This window comes from Camelus bactrianus, chromosome 8 (genome assembly GCF_048773025.1).
Source record: "Camelus bactrianus isolate YW-2024 breed Bactrian camel chromosome 8, ASM4877302v1, whole genome shotgun sequence".
Lineage (NCBI taxonomy): Eukaryota > Metazoa > Chordata > Mammalia > Artiodactyla > Camelidae > Camelus > Camelus bactrianus.
The window spans coordinates 33,696,224-33,723,289 of NC_133546.1; the positions used below are offsets into that span (position 1 = coordinate 33,696,224).

Genomic DNA, 27,066 nt, shown 5'->3' on the forward strand with positions numbered 1-27,066 from the left:
TTGTAAGATATCAAAAAGTCATACATTTTTGGATCGCATCAAAATCTCTATATCTCTATAAATCTCTGTCATGCTCACTGTGGTTGATGTAAGTTTCAAAAGAAAAAGTCTACTTCTTGCTTGAAAGTTCAGATATTATCATTGGCATCAGATTTAAGATTTTTGCCTTCAAGTAACAGGTATTTTTGTTCTTTTTTAAAAAATGTCTGCACAACATAAGTTTGTATAACCATATTTCATCAGTTAGTTTTTTAAAGTAAATATCATTTTCTATGAAAAAAGTGGCTAGTTCAGCTTGTAGTTCAATCAGACAAATACTTTTCCTTCCAGAAAGCCACCATACTTCAGTACATGGTAGGAATGTTTTATGCATACTTCCCATTTTGTGACACAGAACACTAAAAGGATGTGTCATCCAGGGTTGAAATTTTATAAAATTAATAATTTTCACTGCTTGATCCAAGGTATCACTAAGTGGAATTGGCCTTTTCTTTTCTGTAAATGCAGGTTGGTGAAGACGCCAGTACTTACCAGGACACTTAGTGCCACTGTCTGTCTGGGCCAGCAGTTTAATTTACCACTGCTTTTGCACTTCCAATGCACATATCAACACTGTGCAAAAGGTAAATAACATCTTAGCACTCAAAAGAAAATAATTTTTACCTCAGGGGCCCCCAAAAGGAGTCTTGGGGACCTGCAGGGGTTCACGGACCACACTGAGAAACACTGGCCTCGGATATTGAAAAGGCGAGAAGAATAAAAGAGAAGCAGTACCAGCTTTAGAAACATCCACGAAAGCCCCATTTCAGGACTCTACCCAAACATAGATGAAAAAAAGAACCTTCCTTAGAAGGCAACGTTCACAGGCACAAGCGGTTCCCTAGCAGGAGGCATGGGAAACCGGCCTAGTGGCACAAGACTGGAAATGTCTGCTCACAAGAGATAGCAGAGCTGTGTCAGCTGACAGGGCGCACATTCACTGCAGAGGCAGGTGACAGAAAGTCATGGCTCAAAGGGAAAACGGAAAGTCAGGAGGTTTCAGAAGGCAAGACACACACCTTAGAAGCGGTCAAGGCCTGGGGCTCCCACGGCTGCTGGTGTCTAAACGTTGCACCATGACAGCAACTTTGCAGCTGCCACCTTCAGAGAGAGGACAGTTTGGATGGAGGCATTTACATTTTTATCCAAGCTATGATGATTGTACACACCTGAAATAACACACAATGGAAAGGATTTTCACAGATCTAAGAAAATCCATCGCAGAAGGGCTGGGGTTTACAAGTACCTCCTGGGATCGTGGCGGTCCCTAGGTCGTGGAGGCCAGGATGAATTAGGCACTGCCATCTTCCCCAGGGTTTAGAAGTCCAGGCTTAAGCAACAAGCTTACAAAAGGAAGTTGTTTGCTTTCCTTCTTTTCAGAAAAATAACTTTGCAGTGTAACTCTTGATGAGTTGGGCATAGAAATATTTTGGCATTTACATCTTGTATCTCAAGGACAGGCCTATGGCAGATTTTTATACACTGATACTGTGGTATCCCGACCCTGTGGTGCTCACAGAGCGAACGCTAATCCTTCTGCCCTTCAGAGACACCGTGAATGGATGTGTGACTCAGCATGTCTTACAATGGTGACTGGTAGATAAATAGTGAAAACTAACTAATCGACCCTTCACCAGGCACTAGGCATTTTGTGTACTTAAAAAAAAAATTAGTCACTCCAATAACCCCATGAGATAAGTGTCAAATTTTATAGATGAGGGAATTCTGGTTGAGAGAGGTTAAGGAGCCCAAGATGACACTTGCCAGTTAAAGCCTGGAATTAAACCCAGGTCAGTCAGACTCTAAAGCCCATAAATTTTCCATTTTCACCAGTATATTTTTTAAACCACAGTTTTATTTTGTTTTAGCAGAATTAAAAAAAAAACACAAACTTGAAACAGAACACTAAAATGTTAAAGCTCCTTATATGGCATCAACATCCATGAAATCCTAATCAAATATTTGAAGAACCTCAAAAGCACTTCCAAAGGGCTCTCCAGACAGAAAGCAGCTGCCCCGCAGCTGCCTGCTCGACGTGCCGTCTCTGGTTTGACATCTGCTACTTGATTTTTCGCCTCTCTCTCGCTCGCTTTTTTAAATTGCCCTCAATGCCTAAGATTGTTCATGCCAATGCATGGAGCGTTTCCAATTTATACCCAAGCTGAAGGAACTGCTTCTGGTTATATCTAACTGCACACAAGTGGAAAAGCCTCCGTTAGCAGAGCAAATAGGCCTCGACCCCTTTGTTATCCAAGCTGGAAGGCACAAGTGGCTTTTCCACCCAGCCTGGCTCTGAATAAAGTTAGCTGCACTGACAGAAGGATCTGAGTGGCGCACTTTATCTAGAAGGAGAAGTTAACATCACTGCAACATCCATGAATCTCACACTGTGCGGTCTGTCGTCTGCAGATTTGGTATTTGTTACATGATGCTGGGTACTTGTCTATGTCATGCCAGGCCTCAGCTTCAGATCTGACAGGGATCCCACTGGGTTGTTCTGTCTTAAAATCAACCTTAAAATTTCCTTGCCATGAAGCAATAAAAAGATTAAAAACAGGAAGAAAACTATGAACAGCTTTGCCTTTGAGAAGTATTACTTTGTCAAGAATTTACATTAGCAGTTAGATGGAGATAAGGCTAGAGGGAAGAAGGCCATTTCAAAAGCCCAGAAAAAAAGGTGAGATATGAGGAGTCAGTTTCAACATTTTGACAAGAGGGCAGAAGCGGGAAGTGAATCGCGGAAAGTCAGGAAAGAGGGAATCATAGGTCTCAGTGCATGGAACACGGGAGAAATAACGGGGTAAGATATCCTTCTGGTCTTTTAGATCTTGGTTCCAACTCCAACAGGAAACACTGAGGAAGGGCATACGCTGGGGCTAGAACTTCCCAAACAATATTACGGCAAGAGTAAAAGCCCGTGCAATATATTGTTTCACCTCTTTGTGACTATACCATGCTATTGAGGTTTTAAAATATAAAATCTTTAGGTCTTAAATTCTTTGTTGTTAGATAGGACTTTTCCTAGCCCCTTTTTGTTCATGTTTCTTTGAAATACAATTTCCTATGTTGTATATAGAACTTGTATGTATTTTTATTTATTATATCTCTTGTAAAGAATAGACTGGATTAAAACCAAAATGTTAAAATCTGAGATTTCTTACCCTCTCATAAAGAAGTTTAAATTGCTTATGCTTACTGTAAAAATATGATCTGACTGTCCTTCTTTGTTTTGTGCTTTAAAGCATGTTTTAGTGCCTTTTCCCCCCTATTTTTGTCTTTTTATAAAGAAAAGAGTTTTATTTTCTATCTGTTCTGCAATGATATGGAAAAGTAGATGGTCATTTTAAAATTACTAGTTATAAACTTGTTTTGTTCATGAATCTTCTTAAATCCATATTTATTTAATTCTAAAATTTGAAAGCCAAACAATAACTTAAGCACTCCACTTATGGAAGATGAAGGGTTTAAATATTTTGCCTTCTCTATTCCATTTCCCTTATTCTGGTCCCTAATTTGGGATCAGAAATCTGATTTGAAAAACTAAACCTTCATTTTCTAGATTTCTCCAACTATTTTTGTTTCCAAAGTTAGAGTGGTCATTTAGTCTTTGTGAGATCAAGAGTTGCCTCCGCTATCTGATACTGTTTGGTTCCAATAAAGCTCATCCTGGCAAGGAGGATGGAAAGCTGCCAACATAAGAAAGTCTAAATGTATATCCTGAGAGCCAGAAAGTTCAGGCCACAAGGTAAATAAGGAGAATGTCACTGGGTAAACACCTCAGCTGGGACTGCGTCTCTGTGGCACATCCTTATGTAACAAAGCAGGATCGGGGGGGGGGGGCTTTTGGGGCAGACCCTCCTGCCATGGTCTCTGCTTTATCTCCTCTCTGAAGTACCGAGATAATAGTATCTGATGCACAATTCCTGGCTTGTTTTACAGATGCGAAACCCTCCACCAAGTGGAAAATGTTAACAACTCGATGACCATGAGCACAGAGCCCCCAGGCTTCCTGGAGTCCAAGGATTGATATGACCCCTGTGACACTGCCCTGTTACCTCGCCACCAACCAATCAGAGAACTGTGCAGAAGATGATCACACACCCTGCAATGCCCCTCCCTCACCCGACCTTTAAAAATGCTTTCCTGAAACCCTTCAGGGAGCTCAGGCTTTTTCAGCACTGGCTGTCCCAGACCACTTATATGACCCCTTACAATAAACTACACTTTCCATCGCCACAACCTGGTTTCAGTAGATTGGCTTTACTGTGCGAGGGTGAGCAGACTGAGGCTTGATTCAGTAATACTTGAGGGGCCTGTCTTTTGAGACAGGAATGGGACAGAGAGACACAGTTAGATTCTAGACTCCATTCCTCTTGCACAGCCACATTATGAAGTTTGAACTTTGACTCATTTCTTGGTGATCTTTTGGGAAACTTTCCCTGGACATTCTTCACTTTGAACTGCTCTTTTTCTACCCCTGCTACACCCATCCCCTGCAGGCACCAGGTGAGCCATTACTTCCCCGTACCTCCTCCACACTTCGTGGGATATATATATATATATATTCCTTTACTACAGATACCAAGTGGAATTCAGTGATTGTTTACTTTCAGTCACTGTGAGTCTGCCATGGTTGGGTAACATTCTGTTTAATCACTGTATCCAGTGACTGGCACGCAGTAGGTCCTCAGCAAATGGTGCTGTATTGAAAAATCACTACACATTGCTGAAAGAAAAGGTACAGGAGAAGAAAGGAGAAAATGCTCGTATGCTGGGAGAAAGACAAGAATCCATTGAACACACGGCAAACAGTCCTGAAAGGTAACAAAAGAACCAGCATAGTATAAGAATCAAGAGAGAAAAAACACACAGGGTGAGTGTTTCAACAACAAGTGTTGTAGGAGGATGAAGATTAGGAAAATGTCACTGGTCTTGGCAGTGGTGGTCACCGATCACTCCCAAAACAGAAGATTAAATCAAATGAGGGAATCGGAAACCAAATTGCAAGGGTGGAGTGAGTAGGAGAAGGGGCGGGGAATAAGCAGTAGATAAACTATCTATGAAAAGATTTCAAATACATATTAGTGCATTATATCCTAAGAAGTCCTGCAGTAAAGAGTCTTGTAAAACTTTAACTCAGGGTTTCACAGCCATTTTTGACCACCAAAACCTTCCATTGCTTAATTCTATTATCCTGCTGAGGAAAACACTTTAGCCAACAGTGATGTCAGCTAATCAATTGTATTAATGTATCTGAGGAAATACTGTGTCAACAGGAGGAAAAAGGGATTCATTGAGTCAAAAAAGAGGAGCCCCAGAGCAATTAATTCACTGATTCATGCCTTTGACAGTTTCTGAGCACCTGCTACCTGCCCCCGCAGAACACAGCAAGTACAGCACTGCCTCTACCCACAAGCTAATTAGAGAGACAGAGGCACAAACTGACAAAATGAAGAGCTCCCACTCAGAACGGTGAGTGCTAATAAAGGTCTATACTGAGCTCTTTCCAGGAAGAGGAACCTGCCTCTCTACTGGACTTGGGGTAGGGCGGGGCTGAGTGAAAAAGGGAAGAAAATGCTTTATAGGAGGAGGTAGGACTTGAACTGGGCTGCCTTATCTGTAATTTACTTTAAAATTTTTGCACACAGACAGGTTGATACTAATTGCTGGTTGGTTTAAGTTTCAGGTTGGGGGGCAATCAGGATTGGAGAGAATCCTCACTCCAGTGGTAGAGTTTTATTAGAAAAGCCGTACTCCAGAGGTGGTACTGAAAGTCTTCCATTAATCAGATCTTGATCAGGACTACAGGCTTAGCAGAACTAATATATTTTTATTGCTGAATTTACTGTGTTTTATTTATCGTAAGGAATATGAGACAGAAGCACTCATTGGTGAGATTAAATATATTCAAGATTGGCTAAAACATGTTAGAGACATATCCTATCCTATGAATGGGATCTGAAGCATTTACCCTTTGAAATCAAGCTTTTAATACGCTTCCATGGAAATCCTGGATGCAGCCATTGTTAGAAAGATTTCCCGTCTCACTCATCTCAGGCCTCTTCATCCACCACCCACACCCACCAAAAGGAAACCTATGCAAGGGCAAATCATATGAGGTCAGTGTCTAACAAACTCTGGAAAGATGCAGGGATGGCATGAAACAGCCTTATAAATTCAGGGAATTCTAAGTGGTTTCACACAGGATGAAGGGAGAAGTGAATTGAAAGAGGAAGATTAAATCTTTAGCACTACCCAGGGAAAACTGGGCCTTAATCACATTGAGATACAATATCTTTTTAGAGTGGCAACAGACACATCAGATTACAGTAGTCTGATAAAAAACACCCATTTAGACAATCCCACTGATTTCCTTTGCTTTGATTATATGCTGGCATCTCATAGAGATTGTATTAAAGTGAGTGAATGAACCAGCTAATGCAATGATTGAAGTCTCTTTGGAAATCATATTGCTCAGTAAAATGTAATGCATTGGCATTCTGGTGTAGGTTCAGTCTCTTTGGGAAGGTTAATATTGAACATTCCACTGAGTCTGGTCAATTCTACCTGCACTCAAAAAATCAAGTTCCTATACATGCAAAGCAGAGGGTCAGAACCTTGGCTCTTGTGCCTCTACTGCCCTGTGAGACTCTCCCTGAGTTCAGCGACCCTCCAACCCCCGATCCCAGAAAAATCTCCTGCTCTTATGGGAACCGTTGGAAAAATGGGAAATGTGGGAGCTTTTATATAAACTGTTGAGATTTGGGTGGTGAAATGTGAGAAGCTTGTATAGTCTGTAAGCAATAAGAGTCAGTATGAGAAAACTGGGGGAGATAGTAACTGGAATGAAAACATGTGGGTCCTGTGTACTTCGTGTATATTTAATGTGGAGAATCAGTTTCTAACAAGATGCACATCTTTCCCTTTTGCAACCATTTTGCTACTTATAAATACGCCAACCGTGTTTCTATCCTGCAAAGGGTGAGAGGAGGGTATGAACTAGAGCAGACGCAATCTGAGAGGAGGTTCAGAGAGGTGACGTACAAAGACAGTAGCAGTGGAAAACTGAATGCAAATTTATTTTAAAAATAGAAAGATTACCTTGAAGTATTTTATTCTTGATTAGTGCTACTGTTGCTTTAGGTCTCATTTTACAGCTAATCAAAATAATACTAATGTTCACAAATTATCCAGGGATTCAAATCTTTTTAGAAATCTCTAGAGTCTAGTGTAGAGGTCTCAAAGTGTGATCCAGGGACCCTTTCTGCAAAACTATTTTCATTAAAATACTTAGACTTCATTTGCCCTTTTTTTGTTGTTGTTCTCTGCTAAAAGGACAGTAGAGTCTTGCAAAAACTACCTGATATATGATATTGCAACAGAGTAAATGCAGAAGCAGATATTAAAATGAACAATTTTCTACTAAAGCGAGCAGTAAAGAGATTTGCAAAGGATGAAACCATGCCACTCTTTTCATGATTTTTTTTTTTTTTTGCTTTGGATAATAATTATTTTTCATGAAAATATGTTTCTTATAAGAAAGTCTAATAGGCTTATTTTTATTCTTTAAAATGAATTGATAAAAATTTTAAACATTCTGCATTTTAATTTTTAATATGGTAATCAATACCAAAACCACAGCTCTTTGTGGTCCTCCATAATTTTTAAGAGGATAAAAAGGTCTTGAGACCAAAAAAGTTTGAGAACATCCAGTCCAGTCAGATAATTTGACACTACCCATTTATTTTCTTCTGTTTGAATTAAACTAAGCCATGGAGGAAAGTCAGTTTCATGTGTGCCTCTTCCATTGCAGGCTGAGACTGTTGCTCTAAGGGGGTCTGAAGGTACTGGCGAATTTGCACTTCATTTTTTATTTGAATGAGATGGTGTCTCAATGGCACTAGACTGGAGGGAAAAACCTTTTTACTCTTTCTACAGTGGTAAACTTCTCTTTTTGATGACTTAGCATATCCAGCATCCATTCCACAGTATTATGTGTATTTCCAAATGCTGAAATTTAAAGGAATTTATGTTGATTGTTAGACTCTCAGAAGTAACTTGAAAAGTCACTACACATTTACATAACTATGAACTGAGCTTTCAGAAAACTCCCAAAGGCACCAGATCCCAGAGACTTAAATCTTAATGGCAAATTTCTCTACAATGGCAGACACTAAAACAGCACAGAGATAAAATATGAGATCTGCCCAGATTGAGGTCCGTTCACTCGAATGGAAGGCGCCATGTGCATCACTTTGACTTATTATGGGAAGAATTCATGGCCATGAATTTGTTGACTGCTTTCCAGAGAGCTGACAGCTGCGGATGGATCTGCTTGTTGTTAATAGTCCAAAGTACAAAAGAGGCACCCAGTATATTTTTAAAAACATGGGCTATTTCAGCAGAAAATAATGTAAGACTTGTCTCCTTTCAGAATACATTTAGCGTTAAAATAATGCAACGGCTTTACACAAAAACTGCCTCCCACTTGCTCTAGCTTGTGGGGTAAATCTTACTTTTTTTTTTTCCAGCTAGAGATTAAGAAAAATAAAAAATAGTACATCTTAACCACTGTGATCCTTCTCTCATTAAGCCTTGTTACATAGAGAATTGTACTGAGACAGAGGGAGACAAAGAGAGAGAGGGAGAGGAGAGAGAGACACACAGCTAAACAACAAAAACAAATTTAATGTTTTTTAAATTTTTTTTTTCCCGCAGACCAGATTGCAATTTACAATCATGCCATTACATCAAATGCTGCGACACTTCACAATGCCGCCTAAACGCAAAATTGGCCAGGTTTAACATAATAGCTGGCTGCGTAAAACATGAGATTGCAAATGTCACCGGAAAGAAATGATGAATGGCTGTGGGATATTTATATACACTCTATAGATATGTTGGCTAAACTGCTGAAGGAAAATCTGTTAAAACTGATTATTTCAGTTACAGATTTGGGCCCCCAACAGCTTCTTGTATTGCAGGCATCTGGGGTCCTAAGGTCTCTCCTAGGGTAGCGTAGTTTGTCTTGCTCCAGACTTTCCTCCAGTCATCACTCTGCTTGCGTCAATGTTGCTCTGTGCCCCGAAGCAAGACAATGACTCACATCAAGGCTGATGAGGGCACAACAGATAATTTAGCCTCTGCTTCTAGGTGACCTGCCTAGAAATTCTTGCCTTCGCATCACCTCTGGGTCTAGAAGGTTGCTGGGTCTGCCTGATGCCTCCTTAATCATCTGCCTACTTCTGAGGCATCTTCTAAAAAGCAGAGTCACATTCAGGACGTGGAAAGTTTCAAATGATCCTGGCATTAAATGATATACACATTCTATGTCATTTTTCAGGTCTTGATTCCAAGAAAGAACAATACTGCGTAGACTATTCCAGTGTTTCCTTTGAGATATGATGTGATAAAAACCAAAAATCACTATAGTTTACACCTCTGAATTTGAAGGTGAGATTTTTTTTCATATGAATTTAGTGTTACAACAATAATAGCCAACTCTTATATTGTGATTACTATGTGCCAAGCCTTGTTCTCATTTAATCCTTGTAACATACACATGGGTGGCCTCATTGTTATATTCATTTTAAACATGAGGAAACTGAGACACAGAGAAGTTATATAACTTTACCAAGGCCACACAGCTAACAAGTATGAGATTCAGGATTCAAATTCACAATGGCAAAGAGTTCATGCTTTTAATGATGATGATATATTGCCCTGCTAGTAAATAATACAATACTCAAAAACACAATGCCACGTTTGTAAAACCATATATAGTCATTAATCTCAACTTCTGACCTAAAGGTCCTTTGACTGGGTACTGGTGCTGAGCTAGAGGACTTGAGACAGCACACACTGAAATGTGGGCAGATGTATCAGTCAGACTGGGCTAGGTTATGTTGTGGTAACAGACAGCCTTATTATCTCGGTGGCTTAAGGCAACAAAGGTTTATTACTCACTCCTGTTTCCTGTCCGTCATAGGCTAGCTGGGGGCTCTGCTCCAAATTGGCATTGTCCTCACACCAAAACCCAGGAAGACCCAGGACTTGGTATCCACTCCATGGTAACAAGGTTGGAGGAAGAAAGAATGTGACAAAGCATTTGCCAACCATTAAAGCTTCTGCCTGGAGCTGATCTATGTCATTTTCCCTCACATTTTATTGGCCTAACAGAATCATATCACCCCATCTAGCTCCGAGAGGAAGTACAGCCCTCTCATGTGCCCTGAAGGAGAGAAAGTTGGGCTATCTGTAAACAATCCTAGGGACAATCTCAGCACGATCATGTTGAGAAGGGGTTAGTTGAGACAGCACCTGAGAGTCATCTTAGTTTCAGTGTGTCACGTCTTTGGGACAACATTTATTTATGACCACGCAACCCTAGGCTAGAGGCCCTGCTATACACTCCCGTAACACCTGCTTTTTTTTTTTCATATCACTCATCATATTTGTCATTATTTATTCTCTGCATAAGATTTTGTATAAAATCCATGAAGGCAGAGACTAAATTTGTATTGGTCATTGCCATAGTCAGCCATCCTCCACTCTACTTTGGTACTTTCTGATTCAAATCAGCTCAATAAATATTAAGCCAGTAAATATGTGTTAAGCTAGGGAGAGAAATAAGGAAAAGAATCTGTACCTGGCACCCGCTGCCTTTTTGAGCCAGTTTCACTTAAGGACCTTACTTGATGAAACAGAACCATCCCCAGCCAGCAAGTTTACACCCTAGCACAATTTTTGAGACAACCAGAAAGTTCTCCAGTTCCTGCCCACCACCACTTAGGATATCTTGAACAAGAGACCAGGTCTTTCATTCCACAAAGAGAGCTTAAAGGAATAAAAATGTAAATATCTGGGTGAGTTGTCCCATCAACATGAATTACAATCAAAGTAATTATTTTCCTGGTTTAATAGGGATATCAACTTAGAAATCCAGAAGACTAGACTTTTTAAAGGGAAGGAAGGCCAATGTGGGGGGAAAATGGAGTAGAAAGAAGAGTCTGGAGGTGAGGTGACTAATTTGGAATTTTAAATGTTGCTATGAGCCTCAGCTTATATATATCTTTTCAACCAAGGATCTTCTGTTACATCTAGATTTTGGATTTCATGCCCACGGTGGTCTGAATACGTTCGTGGGACCCATGAGAAATGCACCAAAATCATGAACAGGACGAACCTGATGCAAAGACATAAAAGCAATATGTATGGCTATCTTTAAGTAGCATCATCATCTGTTGCTTTTCCCCCACCCAGACCCCATCACCATCATAAACTGCATGGAGAAAGATTTGGATTTAGACTACATTCTCCTGGGATAGAAGAGCTAATGGAGTTAATGGATTCTGAAGCACAAGGATACTACACTGACTTTTTTGTTTGATCTAAAAAGCAATGCATTCTATGTCATGTAATGTGTGAGTTACTAGGTCATGTGCAAATTTGGGATAATTACTAATACTTAAACTCACATTTCTATGATAATTTAAAATCACAGCACCTTCATTTTTCATCAGAACAAGTCACTTTAGAAATCTAGTAGTATTAAGTCAAAGGGATACACTGTTAATAATGGAGGGAAAAGCGTTTCTAATAAGAAAGCCTTTTCCTTAAACAATCGTACATAAAAGAACTATGTAGGAAGCTTTTAGTTTTCTTAAAGCAGTCAGGCATCATAAATTAGGCTTTATGTCTGACCTCAAATAGAGCAGGATTATCTCAGAGGAGAAGCAAAATAAACATTAAAAAGCTCAGATTACACAGGATCCTGCAGAAAGTCCCACGGTGGGAACTCGTCACTGAGAGTGCTACTTAATTCTTCTCTCTTTTCCTATCAAGGTTCATATTGTCTGTAGGGATAGTTAGAATTTGTTTAAAAAACTCAGTTGATAGAAGTTTGGGCCTTTTGTTTTGTTTTGTTTTGCTTTCCTTAATCAGCACAATTACTGGAATCAAAAGGGAGCCTTTGTGCACAGACACAATTGGAAAAGTAGGGTTACCTTGATAAAGGAAAATTGTGCCTTTTTAGTGTGGGACTCTAAAGCAAAATGTAACTACAGGAGATTTTCCTAGGGAAAGGCAAGCCATCTTTAGAAAAAAATCTCTACCTCTTTGTACTCTGGATATTAAAGTTTCAAATGTTAAGTCTACATTTCCATTCTGTACTGTTCTATGAAACACGTTGTAGAGGCTTTCCTCTGTAATGGGACTGCTGTCACCGTGATTAACTGGAGACAATCTATGCCAACACAAGAAAAGTCATCAACATTTGCCTATATTAATGTTATGTATGAATCTTCTCCATCTTAAATTGTCAATAATATGCATGTGGTATCTGTGTCTGAAGCTTTACATCATGAAAGTTACTTTGAAATAAGGGTAAAGAAAAAAGAATATGATTTTTCAAACATTTATAAGCACGTTTTCAAAATTATTTCTCAATTTTTTTTTTTACACTACAAATTGAACAGTTAAGATTTGGTGGAGTTTTGTTTGTTTTAAAATGGAAACATTCTTGGTAGAGCTTCAGGAGCACTTGATAAAGAGTCTGAAAGCCAGATTCTTAACCCAGCCTTACCAATTACCAGTGACAAGATCTTAACAAGCTATGAAATTTTATAAATTACAGTTTCCTCCTCTGTAAAACATATAATACATATCTCCTGGAGTTTTTTATAGGTTAATTTTACACACAAATTTACATTTTATAGGTAATTTTACATTCATTATATCCTACCTACACCTCAAGAGTTTGCAATGGCTAAGAAGAACGTTTATGGAATAATGTTAATAGGTCTTCCTAAGGAAAAAATATGGAATGATTAAATGCCACATTCATCTTTGAGTTTCCTGCAAGTCAAGAGAAAAGTGGAAATAGGAAGTAATACACAGACTCATTAACAGAACGAGGAGAAAGTCAGGTAAAAGTAAACTAATTTCTCAAAAGATACAGATGTTTTCCTATTATTAGATTCTACACGTTCACATAGCAAACTCAATAATATAATGGATGAAACAACAGAAGCAAAATTGTAAAAAGTCTGTTTATGACTTTCCTACTGATAAAAGTCAAGAGCACCAGTTAAACAACTCACTAAAGGTCAAACAGTATGCGATTTAACTAGCTGATGATTTAACTTATCACATAGATAAAAGTCTGGAGGTATGGTGACACAACCTTTAGTTAACTTTGATAAGTAATTTCTTGGTCTGCTTTTAAAAGGACCTAAGTAGGAGATAATTTGTGTTTCTTATTTCCTTTTGTTCCTTTAGTGACAGCAGATTGGTCCGTATAATTTCATAATTTGGAAAGCAGTTTAGATAGGTTTTTTCTGAATTATCTAGTGTAACATTTTTAAACACCTTTAAAAAATTTATTTATTTATTAGAAACATTTTTGAGGGGAGGTAATCTTTCTCTCTTTCTCTCTTTCCTTCCTTCTTTCTTTAATGGAGCTACTGGGGATTGAACCCAGTACATTGTACTTCCTAAGCACACACTCTACCACTGAGTTATACCCTCCCTGACTAAACACCTTAATATATTTTTTGTTTTTAAACTTATTTGCCTTCTATTAAACAAGGATCATTCATTTGCCTTTGGGAAAATAAGGCTACTTGAAACAAAAACACAAAGGAGAACAAAGAGATGGAACTATGAGTTAGATACACAGAAGAGAATTCCTGAGTTACAGGAATACATGGCTTTAAAATCCATGATCAAGGGAAAGAGAATATGATTTTCTATTTTTTTCACCATCTGTTTCTACATTAAGAGCTAACCACATGGTAGAATTTTACATGGCAGAGGCAGAGAGCATATCATAGAATTTTATTGCCTGTCAGAGGTAGATAGAACCTTGGTTAAGTCCTTGTCACATAGTATAGGCGGGGAGGTCCACTTCTTCAGCTCTGGGGACTGTAAGACACAGGCAGGAGAGACACAGGCAGCAGTGTCCACAGTCCCAGAGGCTTAGCTGTGTGACTGGCTTAACAGAAAGCTAAAAGCAGGAGGAACTTTCATCTTATTCTCTTTGGCATCTGGAGACTAAGTACCATGCCACCCGAGGTAGCCTGCACCAACAGCTTGTGTACAGTGTGGAAGTGATCTAGAGGTTCCTCTGTAGCCTCCCTCCCCCCTAAAAAAAAATCCCTAGAAAGAAACTGGGATTCCAGGTGGGGAACATGATAGGGGTTTCACAAGAGAAGTCACCCCAAGTCCGAAGGTTTCACTGTGGGATGTCCAAGGAGCCGAATAAGAATCAGACCTACTGTGTGCAGGTAACAAGAGGTGATGGCCAAAGTCCCTGAAGGAAGAGATGACATCAACCTGAGGGATTCAAAAGTAGAGGCCAGCAGGATGCACAGAAAGACTACGCCTCCGCCTTACAGAGCAGACCAGCACACAGACCAGGGCAAAACCAGAGACTCTCCACTCGCCTGCCTCTATGCCTAAGAGCTTTGTACTGTTTCTCCCTAAAGTGCAGAAATCATCTTGGGAAGTGGGAAGAAGAGAGGAGAAATAGTGCCAGTCTTGAGTTGAACTTTGAATTGGCAAACATTGTACCAAATTTAAACCCTTGTTAACCAAAAATGGATACCGTTCACTGCCAATTTTGCAATGTGTCTTTTCTTCCCACTATGGTGAGGCTCATGAGGAAAAGCTAGCACCAGCTACGGAAAGTAAGTTTACCGTTCCACACAAGATCTGGGCTGCACGGAAAAAATACTGACTCAGAGTAAGTCAAGGAGAGTTTTCAATTCTGGTGGTCCCCTGTGCAGAAGCACAGAGAGCCAGGCTACTTGGAGTCAGCCTAGGGTCCTTCTCCAGGAGAAAGTTTAGATTGGTTTGGGCCCTTAGATAAACATTTGACTGGAACACCACACTCACATCAGAGAACACGGCAGAAACGCTCCTGGCTCAAAGCCGCTTCACGCTGGGAGAAGGGTCCCCCACACCAGCAGCAGAAAAGCTGCTGCCGGGCTTCGATGCAACGTCTGATTTAGAGCAGCACTGCTTCTTGGTGGGCCTGCCGGGAGGAGTTAGCCATGAAATGTACCCCCGGGGAAGAGAATGAGTTCACAAGCTTGATAGAGTGATTTGGTACTGACCAACTGAATTCTGAAGAGAGTTTAGCAAAGACAATAATTGTAGTTTTTGACATGACTAAAGTTGAGCTATTATTTCTGCCTATAGCGATACACCAAGATGACCTGTCTCTGGGGAATCCTCTTGGCTCATGATAGTAAAATTTTGTCATTGGCATAAAGGAGAACACTTATCTTTCCATTTTCCTCTGGTAGAATGGCACACTCCAGTCTCACAAAGAAATATCAGTGTATTTATTAAATATCTGACAGAGAAGATGGGATTCTGGTGATTTAATGAAATAGTGTTTTAAGAAGCACCTGTCAAGTTATGCCTCCTCCCCAGGCTCCCGCAGGAAAACAGTGTTTGCTGAATCTAAATACTTTCTACCAGGTAAAACCTTTGCAGTTGGACAGACTAATGATTAAATTCAATCCTGCTTTACGTATGGCATTAGTCAAGCCACGTCTCTGATGTAAACACAGCTGAAAAACAGGGCTAATGTTCCAGAATATATTCTTCATTGGATTTCTGTGAGGATCAAGTGAGGTAAGTTTATAAAACCCCCAAGTGTTTGGCACATAGTAGAAATTCAATAAACATTAGTTCTGTCCCTCTTGTTATAATTTAGGGATCATAACAGAATCCTGGACTAAATTCTGAAAACAAATCTGAAATCACTTGAGGTTCTGCCCAAAGACTCATGTTGAATTTCAAGATATTTTGCCAAAGGAATTCTGATTTTGAAATTTCTCTTCCACTTGTTATTAAACATTTTTGAGCACAAAGAAAGGACTTGGAACTCTATAGACATTCTTGTTTCCTTAAAAAAAAATTGCATAGGAAACTTTTTGTTTTTGTCTTTCAATCAAGGAGAGGAAAGAAACAGGGTTTTGTTGTTTTCTTTTTTTTTTTTATCTTTCTCTTCTCCTTCTAAAGCACAGTCTTTGAGAAGTTTGAAGTAAATGACAATGAAATATAAAATTATGCAAATAATGGCACCAAAGTAGCATCTCTTTTAAATTGTTAGGGATTCCTAGTTTTGTAAATACATTCTGGGACTCAGTATGATGCCTAACCTTAAACCACTGAGATGTTAAGGTCTGAGCTATCGATTGGGAAATAAGTAATTTTTTTTTTCAAAATCTGCTTTTTGTTGGCCAAGTGAGCATCAGTATTTTTCTCCTATATAGTCAGCTCAGTGGCTTCACTGGCTTGATTACACTAGCTGTGTAATATTGGGAAACTCATTTAACTCTTTTGGATAATTTTTTATTCCTTTATGTAAAAGAATATGCCAGGATAGATGGGCTTTGATGTTTCTTCTGCATCTAAAATACTGTGACCCTATGTGCACCTAGTTGTGTGTAGAAAGAAATGGTATGAGTTGTTGAGTGACTTAGATTTAAAGCACCTGAGCTTAAGAGTGCCCCAGCTCCTCTAACTTCGGATATGAGAGAAGTGCTTGCCTGCCTTATTCCAATTTAAGTGGCTGCTGTGCATCCAGCATTACCCAGACTCTAGAATCCAAGGAAGTCTCCACCCTCACAGACTTTGAAGTTCAGATGAGAGGGGCAGATATAAAACTACTGCATACCCTAAAGTACATATAGGATTTAGAGCAAAGAGAGAACGTGAGAATAATACCAGTAGTATCAATAGTAAACAACTGAAATTGAAGCTTCTGCACACCAATGTTTATTTTAGCAAACGTTCTCTCTTCAGAGCTATTAATAGTGTTTTCGGGTCAGAACCGAGTCCAGTGAGCAGAGGCTGGGCGTATCTGAGACTTCTGCTGTGCAACGGGTCACGCTCAGTTTCTAACGACCGTCAACTGGAAACCAACTTCATTAACCACTGAGTAATTACCAACACTCTCATGAATAATGGTCAAGGTAATTTTAGAAACAGCCATTTAGCTGACACATCAAAGGTGACCAAACATGTCTCACAAAGTAATGACTCTGACTAGTGAAAAATTAAACCACATCCTCTCATCAATTTGTTTTCAGATCAGTTAATGGAGTCTCCTACAGAATAGGTTTTATTTTTATTTTTCTGGCTTCATGTATATGACCTTGATTGGCATGGAGGAAATGCTTTCAGATAGAATATTGGCAATGATGCTGTCAGTAATTCTCAGGTTTGTTATTGTAGTGACCTTGTGGAAGAGCACTGTGATTCCCAAGCTAAATATCGTGTCACCTGACAGAAACTTGGGTGAGATGTCTGTGACTTTGAAAGCAGTATCTTTTTGTGTGTGCTTTAACTGTTCAGGAAATGATTGTGTTCTCACTGGAGAAATGGTCTTGTAATGCCGAGATTTGGTAGAAAAGGAGGATGATGAGAAAAAAAGACTCAAAGACTAAGACGGATAAGAGATAGGAGGTCGACTGACAAGGTCAAGGGATAAAGTCTTAGAGAGGATGGTAGCACTGCTGGTGTGGACTCTATTTAAAAAGAAAGGAAAGATCCTGATACATATTTCAGTTACACAGTCATCAACTAAATTATGTAAATGAATTCATAGCTATAAACAAAACTAATTTTTTTTCCCATGACAACAGACTGATAACACTAACATCATTTTATCCTTTTTATTCCCTTATCTAGTTTAATGCCATGGCTCACCATTACAACACTGGAACACTGACTTACAAAAACCTTCACCTCCTTTGCCCACTTCCCTTTCAATTATAGTCACCTGGAAAAAGCTCAGTTCTAGGTTAATCAAATTTATCTGCTGACTCCATGCCTGCATCAGACAACCATGCTGTGACATTTTATATTCATGCACAAATCCCAAAATGGCAATCCACGATGCTCTGCAATTCTACTTTAATTATTTAATATATTAGATTTCATGTTCTCCAGCACCTTCTCTCTCCTCAATCTTCCATCACTTCCTACTTTACTTTTTTTTTTATTGAAGTAGTCAGTTTACAATATTGTGCCAATTTCTGGTGTACAGCATAATGTTTCAGTCATACATGTACATACATATATTCCTTTTCATATTCTTTTTCATTATAGGCCATTACAAGGTATTGAATATAACAATTCCCTGTGCTAAACAATAGAAACTTGTTTATTTTATATATATATATATCTCAAATCTCAAATATATATATATATATATCTATTTTATATATATCTGCAAATCTCAAACTCCCAGTCTATCCCTTCCCGCCCCCTTCCCCTACTCTGGAAACCATAAGTTTATTTTCCATGTCTGTGAGTCTGTTTATGCTTTGTAAATAAGTTCATTTGTGTCCTCCTTTACTTTTAACTAAAGATCTTGCCCAATACATCACTAGCAACACCAGGAAATAGGAATTTTCTTATTTTCTACCAAAATAAAAATCTATTTGAATCTGAACCCATGTTCTCTCTTCTATTCTTTACAATGAATAGTGTCCCAGTTTCTATCAAAGGCCAACCCCTCCACCTATGCTCTGAAGCTCATCACCATTTCCTTCTCAAGGACTTTGTTCCTAAAAGTATTACCAGTCCTGCATAGTCAATTTCTTGCTTGCTTTTGGATCAAAAAGATACATATAAAAACTCTTTTATCTTTCATCTTAAAAGTCATCCTTGAGGCTAGAAGCAATGACACTCCAGTAACAATGAGCACACCTAGGGCCAGACAGTATTTTCTCAATACCATTCTTCAATAAAAAGAACTGGAGCTCCTTGGAGAACTGGTTAATCATAGGCCTAAATTAGTGAAAATACAGGCTGAACATCGTGTGGTGCCAGAAGATGAGTAAATGTACACATATACAAGTACACACGTACACACACACACACACACACACACACACACACAGAAAAGAAAATAAATTTTAAAAAGAAAAGAAAAATGAAAAGGATTGGGACAAATGAAAAAGTCCTAAGAGGCAACCTGAAAAAGCCTTCAATGGCTAAAGTAAAAACAAAGGGGGTAACAGAATAAATGACAGGATTGGATTATAAGCCAAAGAATACAGTCAATACTCTGGAGTTCATACTGATATATATAAATACTGGAGTAACTAATGAGCTACCTGGGTAAATGGGAAGTGACATCTCTTTCCTACAGAAGAATTCCAAGTAATAAATGTAGGATGAATGAGGAAAACAAAAAGTACCACTAGGACTCTTCAGTAATATTTGTCACAGGCAAGATCCACCGATGAGGCTAAAACTTACACACAAACGTTTAAGGAGAAACAGCATCCCTGCATGGTTCCCAAAGTGTCTCCCCCAAAACATTCAGTAATTACAAAGCAAAAAATAGTAACGTTACAGAGGAAGGCCGTGGCGAAGACACCACCTTAGCCGAGTAATCATGGTCAGAATAACCAGAAATAAAGTTCAACATCATGTATTCCCTGATTAGAAGCTCTGAGAAGGGCATATCATCTTTGTGGTACCCTTTTCAATAATACACACCCTCAATCTAATGAGAAAACAGCAAACAAACCCAAACTGAGGGATGCTCTCTAGTTCTATCAGATATTAACATAAGAGGGAGATGGATGAAGGGCGTATGGGAACTCTGTACTATTTTGTAATTCTTCTCTAAGCCTAAAATTATTTCAAAATACACAAATTTTAAAAGCCACCTTTGTCCTAATATCTTCTTCCAGCTACAACACAGCAAAGCTGCTTGAAAGAGTGGCCTGGGGCTCCTGACTCCACCTCCTCACCTTCAGTCAGACTTTGGATGGACCCATCGTCTAAAATGGTCACCAGTGACAATCTTCGATTGCCTGAAGGATCTTGGCTTTCTTCTTCAGCAATAAGGGCTGGATGAAGACAGAGGGGGCACCTGAGTTTTGTGGCTACATTTCTGGAATATTCATCATTTCCTTTTCAGTAAAAGGGAAGGCAAGATACGATCATTTCAGTATTTTCTAGGGTGATGATCATACGCCACTGGAAGAACATAATTACATTCCCTGCCCAATCCAGTCCTGTTACTGCTTCCTGTTACTGTTACTTTATTGGTAATTCCAAGACATATTTTTCTTCCTAATATATTTAGCAGGCCACACATGATAATAGGATAAGTTAGTAAGAACCCTATACAAATAAACTATTTCAAGGATGAGATTATTTCTATATTATTCCCTAACAAGTGATTCCACAGATATAATACATACTGGACTGGATCAATTCTTTGGCATATTTTGCTTAGGAAACATGGCAAATATGTTAATAATATCCTCTGCTTCCTTAAGAAAGAGGAAGTATCACATGGCTAGCATCATGAACCTCTGATGGTTCATTTTGAGACTTTCATTGCAAATTTCATATAAGAATAATGCTGAATCCAAGAAACATTAGGAGATCTGTGACATTATCAAAAAGAAATTTGTGGTTTTTCACTGACCTAAATAAATGGCTCTCAGTTTGCTTGTTATTGATGTGTGTAGAGAAAGCAGGGGTGGGGCCGTGTGGAAAGGGAGTGGGAAGCAATTAATTAAGTTCCTGTGCTTTAGTTCAGGCAGCAGTGTTAGAGTTAAACTGGCAGCACTATAAATGGAAAGAGAGGGATGGGGGCTGCAGGTACATTAGAACTTGCTCTTGCTGCCTGAGATCAAGAACACAAACTGACTTCCACCCCTTGCTTGATTCTTAAAGAACATTTTTAAACTATATTTTCAGGAGACAAAAACATATAACAAATAGTATACACGGGGCTTTAAGTACAATTTTTAAACAACTGCCTCTGTGTATTACAATGTCAGTTATAGGCTCCAGCTGTTACAAATAGCTTTGTTCTTAAGCTCCTGGCTGAGCAAATGCAGAAGATAGATGTTTTGCAATGTCCCAGACTTTAAAGTACTTTCTATATGTATTTATAATCGAATGGTCAAGTCTTGCAAATGTTATTACATTAACATCTAAAATGCTATAGTAAAACATAACTTAGAATAATACTCCATAGTATTCAATTAGTTCGAGTATGTTAGATACTCCCACCAAAAAGCAATAGAATGTTCTCTTCCTACTTTACTTGAACTATGAATAAATCAAGAATTATAGCAAAGCCGAAAAAAAAAAAAAAAGGTGATACGCTAACAGTTTCTGGTATTCTTGTCCAAATGCATTTTAGGCATTTCTCTAATACCATTACAATGAATAACCATTCCTTATTTTGTTTCTCTTCAAAATTAAAAAAAAAACTTTTTTCTTCACATGATCAGTTCTAAAAAGAACCACATTTTCTATATCCAAACAAAAATGTGAAAAAGGTCTTGATGTTCATATGCAATAGTCCTGTAACTTGCCAGGGATGCATTTCTATTCAGGTATAATTCCGTGTACTGAGCTGGCCTGACTTATCCATCAGGCAAGGGAAGATTGCTGTGCACTTCACACTCAGAAGCTTCAGGGCTCCACGTACCCGGTCTGTGAGGCTGAGAATGTGCCTTCGGATGTTTTGCAATGAGTTATCCACTTTCTCTTTGCTCACTTCTCCGCCTGGAATTTTCTTCTCCTACTCACTATTGCCTCTCTTGTTTCCATCCCCACTATCTCAACCAAAAGCACCACTTTAAAGCCTACTTTCACTATTTCCTGCTCACTGATGACTTATCTGAGTTCTCAAAGTCACGGTGAGTTCCTCTCTTCTACCCGTAATTAGAATTTGGCTGCAAATATCTTGACGGTGTGCTGTGGACGGAATGTTTGCGTGCTCCCAAAATTCGCATGCTGAAGCCTAATCCCTAAATGTGACGGTATCTGGAGGTGGGGGCTTTTGAGGAGGCGATTCCCTCATGAGGGTGAAGCCCTCATAAATGAGTGCCTTAGATAAGAAGAAACACCAGGGACCTTGATGCCACCCGCTCTGCTCTCTGCCAGGTGAGGATACAAGAGTCTAACATTGCAAACCAGGAAGCAGGTTCTCTCCAGACACCAGCTCTGCCAACACCTTGATCTTGGACTTCTCAGCTCCCATAACTGTGAAGTATTAATGTGTGTTGTTTAAACCACCCAACTGTGGGATATTTGTTATAGCATCCTGAACTGCCAAACACAGGACAGAATTATATTTACTTCTATTGAGCCTCCCAATGAGTTCAATAAATAAAGACATGCTCAAAATACATTAAGTGAGATAGGATGGATACACACACACACGCACACACACACACACACACATCCTAGATAACTTGAGATCTTGTTCAGGGATACCTGAGTACTGAGTTTGAGAACATGTCCTTGCTGGTGACATAAAAAGCAGTTTCTCAACAAGTCAGCAGTTGTCAGAACTCTCAGCGGACAATGTCTGTATGGAGACTATCACCTGTAATCGCCTGCCGAGTCTGGAAACTCAAGAACCCTGGTGGGGCACCAAGGGACCACACTAAAGGGGCAAAAACCACACTTACACTCTCCTCTATTCCTGTTCTATTAAGTTTGCTTGTGCTAAGTTCTGTATTCTTGGCTCATAAATCTGAAATTGGCTGTGTGTATGAGATTAACAGTATCGCTTGCACCTTGATGCACATGTTATTCTTTACCCATAATACTGTTTCATTCTATGTATAAAGCAGAACTGTGATCAGAAATAAAGATGAAGAAATCAGAAAGCAACAAATTGGTGTTTTTCTGCACTGTTGTTATTTTTTTTCTGAGAAACCTTGTTCAAAACAAAACATTAAAAATAGCTGGAGAGAGCAGTCTTTAAATGATGCTATTTACTTCTAACGTGTCACTAGAATATACAGTAACTGTCACTAACACAGAATCAAATAATCAAATTTCATGGCAGAATTCCTGAGACTAATGTTTGTGTCATTTCATTTTGTAGTTGTTCTGCGGGTAAGTGAAAGCCAATTTTACCAATTACATTACCATCATTTAGTACATTGCACATAAACAACTATATCAGTGTCATTGGGTAAAGTAGTTAGCATTTGATGGGTGCACTCAAAGGTAAGGAATCAGCTTTAATAATAAATTATAATACAAAAGAATATAGTAAATACACGTATATCCTAGAGATGTACTCTTTCCAGGTTATTTACTGTAAACTTGAAAATGGAGGAAAAGATAGTTAAATAAGTTGATGTTTGTCAAAGAGCAAACACTTAGAAAAGACAAAATAACCCATGCTATAAGCTGTCTCAGTCATGTTAAGAACCTCACCATAAGACTTGGCTGACAGAAACTAGCTGTGTTGCTGAAATATATCTGATGTTATCCCAACAGTGATCTTGTCTCTTGCAGAGATTTAATCCACTGTGTGTCTTTATGGGAAGGGGCTAAAGTTTTAGCAGGGAGAAGAGAATAGCATTCTGTTATTTCCATCATTTCTAATGAAAGGAAGCTAGCTCTCCTTTCTAAGAGTTAGAGATTATTTCCAAGTCAAACAGCTTCTAGCTTTCATTTAAAGAGCAAGCGACTCAAAGTTTTAGCTATTTTCAGGGCAGGCATTGGAGCAACTCTGCATACACAAGATGTGCCACAGTAAGTGTTCAGTCGCAAATCTCTGGAGGCAATTTATTTGATGTAAAATTTGAGCATTCCCCCTCTCCTTTTTAAAGGAAGTGAGAAGACCTTACTGCATCCAAATAGAAGGGTTTTATGTCACTGCCCAGAGTAGGAGAAATATTGATTTCTCCATGATTTGCTTGATTTGTCATTTACAGCTTTAAAAGGATCTACCTATAGAACTTTTTGTCATCACATTATGTTCATCTTTATCTAGCAATACAATAAAGAATTTCTGGAGAGTACTAGGATTTCAAGTGTACTTAAAAATGTTGGTTCTTTAACCTCATAGTTCTCAATTTAAAAGCTAGGAAATACAAGTTTTAGAAAGTTTTCAAAATATCAGTAAATTATTTTTATTTAAATACAACAATTGTAATGGGTATGTTGAACAGGCAGGTGTCACTGAATTTAATCAGATACCATCTAAGTTTTTCTTCCTACTGTCACTCCGAATTTATTGAGGTGAGGAAAACATTCCCTGCCTCTGGATTAGAACACAGGCTCTTCTGTGACATTTCTGCTCTCTGTTAGTCACTAAAAAGCTCACGCTAAGTGGTAAAACCCAAATTAAATTCCACAATTAGAATGCCCAGTTCCATGTAATTTTCGAAAGCTTCATATTCATGCAAAACTGCTGTTGCTTACAAGTTCCACAGTTGTGCCTGCTAGTGGGGAGAGTCTGGGGCTGGCAAGGTCGGGAAGTGGAGTGGCTGGTCATTCTTTACTTCACAGCTCCTCATCCTTCATCTTGAAACAAGAGATTTCTGACCCTCCTGCAGCTGGAGATGAGGGGTGAGAAGTAGGGAGGCTAAGAAGTTCTTACTTGACTGACACATCACTGGCTGGTTCCCTGGTCTCAGGGTCTGAGAGCTATTTGGAGCTGAGTCTCTGCGAGTTATTCAAGGACCCCAATCCATGGTGGGTCTCTCACAATGCAGTTTACTTGACCAGTGCAAATGTACTCTCTTCCACTCCGGGATTCTAAGGCTCTACTAGCGGCTTCTTCTCTACCAAGAGCCGTTAACCCCTAGGAGACCTCATTTGGTAGAATCTAATGTGACCTGCAGCTGGTTCTCTCTGAGGACTGGCCTGCATCTTCTCCTGGGAAGACAAGGGTGCATTTTTGCCTCAACAAACACTGGGAGCAGGTTGATACCAATGTAGTAGCAACTCTTCTCACTCTTTGGTCAGTGCTACCTGACTTGTCTTCCTCTTAGAGATTTCTGGGCAGGGCTAGATGCTAGTCCAATGTGCCCACTGATAGCAGAGCTCACAGCTCGAATTCTCCAAGTCTCCAGCTGAAGGCCTTTCTGTCTTCAAGGGCACCACATCCTTTTCCGTTGGAGGAGTGGGACTGTCCTCCTACTCCACTCATATCTCCTTTACTACCTCCTCTCAAATCCCATCATCTCACCCCCTATCCACTTAGCATGGTTTTGTACCACTTCTATAAATCCAACATACAGAATTGTACCATTTCAGAACTCAACATCTTTTGTGTTTGGCTCATCAGCTAAATTTTCTACTTTAATGTTCTATTACACAATATTTATTTAAGTCATCTAACACTAGTCAATGGCAAGATTTTCTCCTTGAAAATTCTTATTAAATGTCAAATTGGGTCATAGATTGGCAAAGTGTGTTTTGTTTTGAAGTTATATCTAATAAAAATAAACATCAGTTTCCTTATTACAATGAAGGAGCTCATTAAGCCTGCAGGCAATTGGTATTGAGATTAAGTACATAATGAGTTATTTACTAATCTATATTTTATGATGTTCTTGTAAACGTATTAATTATTTGGTTAGGTAGTGAAAAGATTAGTTGTATAACAGCATGTAGAGTTTCCCAAGGAAAATGGAATACAAATTTTGATTAAGATGTCAAAACATCTACGACATTTCCTAATTTTTAGAACAGTTGGTATGCAGTGTCTACCATTTAAGTTCTATTAAAATTGTGAACATGGGGGAAATAGCTAGTAAAAAGAAATATTCTTTTGACTTCACAGTGGTATTTTGATTATTTTTATTATTATTTAATATTCACCAAGCAGCCATGCTGAGCAAAGCTCTAATTTAATGTTTATCAAGTGCTGTGAAGTACTTAGATAAAGGAGACCAATCTAGGATTATTGTATTTAGAAATTCAGACTATCTATTCATCAAAATGTCTGGTGAACACATGTTTTCTTTTTTTATTACTTCTTATTTTATTCTTCTTTTAAAAGTTTAGTTCTTATAAATATTATGGATTTTTACAGCCATATTTTTCTTTAGTATCATAGATCAGTTTAGTATGATTAGTCAAATAAGAATTCAATAACTATTGCATTATATTGATGACCATGAACATATGACAAAGTCAAAGCTGAGGGGCTCTTGCACTTGACTTGGGTCTGTGAAGACCCTTTTGAGGTCATCCAATCTTTTCTCCTGCCTTTAGCATTTTAGACAAGCAATGTCGTTATTTCGCTGAGGATTTTAAGACTGAGAAGTGCCTTTTTCTAATCTAACCCCATAGTGTGACCTGTTTTTTTAATTTTTTGTTAGACAGTAGTGAAGGTCTTTAAACAGAACTTGGGACCAGATTTGAGTTCATTTGTCTGCTCCATCTTTTACAAGTTGGCCAAAACACCTATCCAAGCCTCTATTTCTTCACTTAAGTGAGGCTACAAATATCAAACTTTCAGAGGCATGAAATAATTTATACGAAAACTACAAAATTGTACACCAGTGTTAAGTATTTTTATTTTTTCACACTTGCCTACCACCATACGTTATCCTCCTTGAACCTAAAAGATAACAGGAGATGCTAGAGTATTTTGACTTTTAAATCCTAGTTTTATTTAACCTAAAATGAATGGTGTAGCTATGACTACACCATTAAATTAAGAAAATAAGGCTGCCCCTTAAAGATAAATAGTATATTTTTGGAAAGCATTCCATTTTCCTTTTACCTTAAATTTACAACACTGTGTTTATCTGTATTCCTTATTTTTTGAAAATCATGGTCACTTTTATTTATATCTAAAATTTAATCCTGAAATAAATTTCTTATTCCCAGATGGTAAATTGTTAAATATATAATTATCTCTTTTCTAGATAGTCAATATACTTAGTCATCATGGTTGTATCATTTTAAGAATGGGTATATACCTAGTGAAGCATTTATTTATTACAAACAAGCTTAAAGATAGAATGAAAAGCAAATGTTATACTGTCTGTCAATGAAATGTAGCAAGAGGCTGATCACATATCGGTCCTATCCAGATGCAACTTGAAAGATGTGAACACAAGTCTCTGACGGATGCCTCCAAGGAGACGGATGCCAGTGTTAGGAAAATGACTTCAGCAACTGCTAACTGGGGTCTCCTAATGTGTGTCACAGATGGGATTGGCAGAAAATACTGGTGTGTGTTTTAGAAACATGACCTAATCTCTC

The 27,066-nt window shown here is 38.6% G+C and overlaps 1 protein-coding gene and 1 non-coding gene across 4 annotated transcripts in view; both read right to left on the reverse strand.

Annotated features, from left to right (window-relative positions):
* NKAIN2 (sodium/potassium transporting ATPase interacting 2) overlaps positions 1–27,066 on the reverse strand; it is an 853,276-nt gene that overhangs the window by 197,841 nt on the left and 628,369 nt on the right. The window lies entirely within an intron of this gene.
* On the reverse strand, positions 13,495–13,563 carry TRNAP-AGG (transfer RNA proline (anticodon AGG)). Its single transcript has one exon. It is a non-coding gene; the product is annotated as a tRNA-Pro (tRNA).